The following is a 6259-nucleotide window of genomic DNA, read 5'->3' as shown; positions in this document are numbered from 1 at the left end:
TGGGTTTTGAATGCAAGGGGGAGCCTGGAGTTGGAGGATGGATAAGGCTCTGTCTCTCTGTCCTGTTTTTGGCAGGGATAGAGTTAATTTTCTTCCTAGCAGTTGGTATAGTGATGTGGTTTGGATTTAGTATGAGAATAATGTTGATAAAACACCGATGTTTTTAGTTATTGCCAAGCTCATACTACCCTGCCAACCAGAAGGCGGGGGGCACACAAGAATCTGGGAGGAGGCACAGCCAGGACAGCTGACTCAAACTGGCCAAAGAGATATTCCATACCATATGATGTCATGGTCTGTATATAACTGGGGGGTGGGTTGGGAGGCAGGTCAACTTGGGGTCTTGCTGAGCATCAACTTCAGGTGGTGAGAAATTGTGCTGTTCATCACTTGTTTTGTATGTCCTTTATCATCATTATCATTACCATCATCACCATCATCATGATCATCAATCATCATCATCATCATCTTCCTTTTCTGTCCCATTAAACTTTATCTCAACCCATGAGTTTTACTTTTTTTTTTTCATTTTCAATTCTCTTCCCCATCCCACTGCGGCGGGGTTGGGGGGGGAGTGAGCGAACAGCTGTGTGGTTGTTTTAGCTGCTGGCCAGGTTAAACTACGAGACTCTTTTACATATAAGTATATAGGGTTTGCTGTATATCTGCTTTCTTTTCTGCTTAATACACACATAATCGGCAGGGACCTTGTGACTAATGATTCTACTCATAGCAGTGGCCACAGGCCTTAGCATCAAAGTCCACATTGCACAATGCAGTGCTCTGCAGAGCTATCGGAGCTGGTCTGGAAGGCGCTTGCTCCATGTGATAGTGCACCCAGGCTAATAAATAGCTCAGAGCAAGCTCTCATGAATCTGCTTTATTGCTGTCAGGGGTTCGAACTTGTATCCCTTTATGATACTGCACAACAACAATGAAATATGTGTGCTTGTTTAGAGCTGTTTGGAGTATCTCTGGATGGCACTGTACTAGACAGGTCACGGATGTTCATGAAGCTGTGAAGATGGTGATAAAAGCCAAGGTTTGATTTTATAGTTACCTTTGTTATTACTGAGAAAGTCTGAAGAATAAGAAAACCATTTCTTCATTAACCTCTCCAGCTGCAACAGCCAGAGCCACTAAGACACCCTGGGGCCCACTGAAGTGATGGCAACATCCTCGCTGATTTCAGTAAGACCTGGATTGATGAGGCAAGCAACTGTGATTATGTTGACTTCCTCAGACTTAGTTCAGCTGGGAATCTTCCCTCTTTCTCTGGGTTAGATTGTGCTCACTTTGTTTCTTCAGTGTTAGCATGGTAGATATCTTAGAAGTGGCTGATACCAGTTCATACAGCTATATATGGAACAAGTACTAATGCCTCTTCTGTTATGTTCTACAGACAAACTGGGAGATCAGCCTGATGCTGTCTCTTAAGTCATGAAAGTACTGCTTGAAAATGGGACACAGTTATGCATCGTTCACCTTTCAGCCCCTGGCATGGCTGTGCACAGCACTCATCTGGACTTCCCTCCTATGAAACCAGCCTGACCACCAGCTTTGGACAGGAAGCCTGTCATAGCCAGCTGGAACCACCAACAGATCCATGCTCCTGAGGTACGATGTCGTACTGAACCTGGAAATGCTCCATATAATTGGAAGCCCATTAGCTAAATCAAGAGGGCAGAATGTGACCATATTTTATTTTAATAGGCTTGGCTATTATCCTTGGTACACATCACAGGACGTCCCTGTTAATGGTGGCCTACTCCAGAACTTCAGCTTGCAAACTCATCTGGACAAAGCCGGTCATGCCATTAACTATTACACCACAGCTAAGGACTTCACGGGCTGCGAGTACTGGAGACTTCAGTGGGCCTGCAACTGGGATGCAAAAGATGTCTACAGAAGAAAGTCCAGGAAACTCATAACCAAAATGGAAGGGAATATTTCAGCAAATGATGTTGAACATTTAGTCAGACTTTCCTTTGAAGAAAGGGCAAAAGCTTTTATGAAGGAAACAATTGCATTAGGAATGAAAAGCAGACCTAAGGGCCTGTGGGGATACTATTTATGCACTGTCACAATTACAATTTCTCTGATCAGAACTACACTGGTTCCTACCAAAAGAGTGAAATTTTGAAGAAGAATTAAATTCCTTGGCTCTGGGATAGCAGTGCAGCCATGTATCTTTTCATTGGCATTAAGATATCCCTTGGAAACAGTCAAAACATTTTGCACTTTTCTCAGTTTAGGATGAATGAATCCATAAGGACTTCCTCCATGACATCCCAAGATTATGCTTTGACCGTATTTGTGTATACGCAACTAGGTTTTGGAGATCAACCTTTATTATTTCTCTCTATGGTAAGCTTTTGCTGGAACAATGTGGGCTGCATTTATGCTTTAACCATTCTTACAGATGGTGCATCAGGATGGAAAATCTCCTACTTGGGCCAGCTCTGCTGGTTCATGTTAATTGTCCACATGCTTTAAAGAGCTCAATGTTCTGAAGAAAAAATTGAGTCTCAAATACCTACTTTTTTTGTTTTACTTCATCACTATGCTATACTCAAACATGCATTTGAGTGGATTAAAAGGATTTTAGCAATTTGATGTAGTATGAAGGAGGCAGTTAATACATTAATCCCCCCGATGTACTTTCTTCTGCTCAGGTATGCAATCACTAACTAATCCCCAGATAGGGGTCCCTTTTATAGAAGTGACACTGAGGCAGAGATGTTAGTAACTTGCTCAGTGTTACATCAGAATGGCAAATTGAAGCCAGCAGTCTCTCTGCATACTTCCATCTCAAAAACATTACCCATACCTACCTTGGAGCAGGCGAATGGTGCACCAGAACCAAGGAGCACTGCTCACATCAGCTGAAAACACACACATATACACACCACCCCCCACACCCACACTCACACACACAGAGAAGTATTTTCGAGATAAGTGTCCTACCCTAGTCCTTTATGTGATTCTGGACATCCTCCCAGAAACTGGATGAAGACAACAGGTTCCTGTGAAAAAGCAGCATAATCTGTCACAGCCCTGGCTTAGTTCTTCCCTATAGACAGTGACTGCACTACGAGCAGGTTTCAAATTTTATGTTTCAGAGTTTAGCAAGTGAGCTGTATTCACTTTTTAAAGGCTATGTTCAGTCTTTCAGCCCAGGTACAGAGTCTGAAGCTGGCACCTTGTCTGGGAAGAAGCTTTAGCTCCCTCTTTTATTAGGTCCAACTGATCCCCCAGCACTGCCATCACCAAACACACTTCTCTCCGGCTTGAAGGCAAATGCCTATTCTTAGGCATTAAAGAAGGTGTAGGCACCTGCTTCGGTGCTTTTATCCAGCTTGCCCTTCCTTAGCTTTGCAAGAAGAGGATAGATGGACATCAATAACCGCTGCAGGCTGATGTGCATCCTCTTTGCCATTTTATACCCAGTTTCTGCCTCTTTTTGCCCTTAGGCCACCAATTCTTGTGAAGTTTTTCTACTTTGATTCTTGATGTGCTGTGGCCCTCAATCTCCCTTAAATCGATGATGACGTCTACAGAGTCACTTGCATATCAATGGTCTTTCATCTTGAGTGCTTGTGGCATAGTGATTCACTTGTTGCTTATCCTTAATCACTGTTCAAATTAAGGATAAACATCCAAGCACCAAATACTCTCCCCTTGAAGCCTGAGATATTTGGAAAAGGTACAGTGAAAGACATCTTTCTGAAATATAGAAAGAGCACAAAAACTGAAACTGAAATTCTTAAGATTAGCAGCGTTGCATTTTCCCTTTCATTTAAGGTTGCACAATGCCAGTATTCTCCCTCCTATAGAGTGTGCCTATTTACAGCCCCTTTTTCTAAGGTTTTTGTAAGAAGCTGAGCGAGCTCCTAGGTAAAGCAGCAAGAACAATGCATGCCTTTGGAATCACAGCTTTCAAATTGGAGAGGGACAGGGAAAGCAGCTGATTGACATAGCAGAATAGCTCCCTCCTTCCCCTTATCAGCAAAAGCAGAACTGAGGGAATGCTCTGGGGAATGCTCATGTTAAAAATCCCACTTTAATCAGAAGATTTTAGTTGTTTCTAGTAATCGATATAAAATAATTGCAATTACATTTTGCATCAAAGTAAACAGTAACCCAGTGTTTGTTCACTTGCTTATTACCAACATCTCAGGCAGTACCCAAGTTTGAAACTTATGTTTAATAATCTTTGTACTCTAGACAGCAAATTTTCAGCCACAATAAAATACAGTTCTTAGGGATCAGAATGGAAAGAAAATGTAGTCTGAGGGACAGCCACATAATAAACCATTGGATTACTTTAGAAAGGCTGTGAAATGCTGAATTAGCCTGAGAGTGATGTCTTTACTCTTTTCACTGTAGCAAGATCTTAATAAGACTATTGGAGAGAGTGTCCTGGGAGCTGCAGGCATTATTTGGTGCGATATGAATGTAACTTCTTCAGAGGTAAGCCTGTGCCTGATTTAAATGTAATGTGTAAGATCCTCATTCTATCCTATTAATAGACACTACCCGACTGCACCAGTTCCGAGCACTCGGTACCAGCAGAGCTGACTGCTTAACCAGTCTTTGCTGTCCCCCAGTCAGGATGACCATGGAACATGGTCAATTCTTCCTGCCTCAACAAGGTTTTGTGAGGTTCACAGGCAACCAGTGGTAGGGAAGGAAGCCAACAGCTTGTACCAGGCACTCTGGATGACAGTTCCTTGATACTATCCATTCCAGCTAGATAAAACACCAAGAAATCAGCTAGAGCCTGATTAGCCACCAGATCAGGTATACCAGTAGTGCCCAGCAATTTGTCAGATTATGAGAACTCTATTTGTGCTCATCTGTGGACAAGTAAAATGAAATAGGCTGTTGAGATCAGATGGAGAGGCTTTGTATTACGTGATGTCAGACCTAGCCACATTAAAATCAAAGACTGATTTCTGAGGCTCCGTCATCTCCTGGAGCTTTCAGACAATCACACATCAAACTTTGTCACGAGAAAAGACTTTGTACTTAAAGCTGTGTGAAATGGGTGTTCTGGGCTGCTTTTCTCCTGGCAGATAGCATAGAAAACCCAGCCAACATGAGAGTGAATGGCTGAAAATAAGTGTTCAGTTGTCCTCAGTAAATTCAATTACTTCAGCCAATTTTTGTAAATATTCAGCTGCAGTTTCTGTCAGAGTGAATGTGAATAGGAGGACGAACGTCCTTTCAGTTTGGTCAAGTGACAAAGGCAAGGCTCTGGAGCACCAGCTCCGGACCCCCACACTCTTGCCACACAGTCACACTGTCATCACCTGCATTTCTAGCGTACATCATGGCTTCTTTGTAAATCTACAGGCTGTGGTGGTTTCTGGGGTGTGCAAGTTGTTAAAGCCCTTTGCATCTCCATTGGGTTATATTTCCTGTATAAAACTTCCTAATAATCCTTTAAATTAGTTGAATTTAAATTATCCTGAATGAATTCATTGATGCTACTTACATATTGCATATTTTTCAGAAAGAGAAAGGAAAAAATAGAGTGGTTAGTTTGACATCAGCTAAAATTTCTTTTCTACTGTTTACAGAGTAACTGCACAAAAGTGCAAAAATCTGTTGATTTGGAATTAGAGCCCTACAGTATCAATGTCACATCAGCAGCTGAGGTGCACAGCAGGCATCTTTGTCAGGACAATGGACAATGTATACAAAGAACCTGGAGAGCCTCGACATACCTGCATTTAAATCCTATGAGCTTCTGGATAGATGCCTTGAAGGACCAAGGATTTATTGTGAAAGCAGAAGAATCAAATGAAGATCTGGAAATAACGGCAGAGACATTTGTCTGCCACTGTTATCAGGGTTATGAATGAACTGACTGTGGGGAAGTTAAAGTTGCTGATGACCATCCAGGGAGCTCTGTAGACTCTGTCCCACCCAGAAGATTTGCAGTGATCGTCCTCCTTTCTTTGCCTTTGACAGGTCTTTTCTAACTGCTGCTTAGTCAAAGGGCTGGTTTCAGTCCATTGAGAGGCATGGTAGAGTGGATCCAACAAAAAGTCTCACATGCTTTGCAGCTGGGGACTGGACATGTCATGGTCCCAGATGTAACCCAAACCCTGCAGCTGTGCCCTGAGATGTAATGCCCGTAAGGTACGGAGAGAGTGGGGCACCTTGAAGGCTGAGTCAAAGACACACAGGTCATAGGAATATGTCTTCATCCCATCTTCTGAGATTAGGCTGTTTAGTAGGCTAGAGGCCA

General features: G+C 42.6%; 1 pseudogene; it reads left to right on the top strand.

Moving 5' to 3' along the window:
• Positions 1 to 1440: 1440 nt before the first annotated feature.
• Positions 1441 to 5990, top strand: LOC104641036 (hyaluronidase-4-like; annotated as a pseudogene).
• The last annotated feature ends 269 nt before the right edge of the window (positions 5991 to 6259 follow it).

Source organism: Balearica regulorum, chromosome 1 (genome assembly GCF_011004875.1).
Source record: "Balearica regulorum gibbericeps isolate bBalReg1 chromosome 1, bBalReg1.pri, whole genome shotgun sequence".
NCBI classification, from domain to species: domain Eukaryota; kingdom Metazoa; phylum Chordata; class Aves; order Gruiformes; family Gruidae; genus Balearica; species Balearica regulorum.
This window is presented reverse-complemented; position numbering and strand designations above follow the sequence as displayed.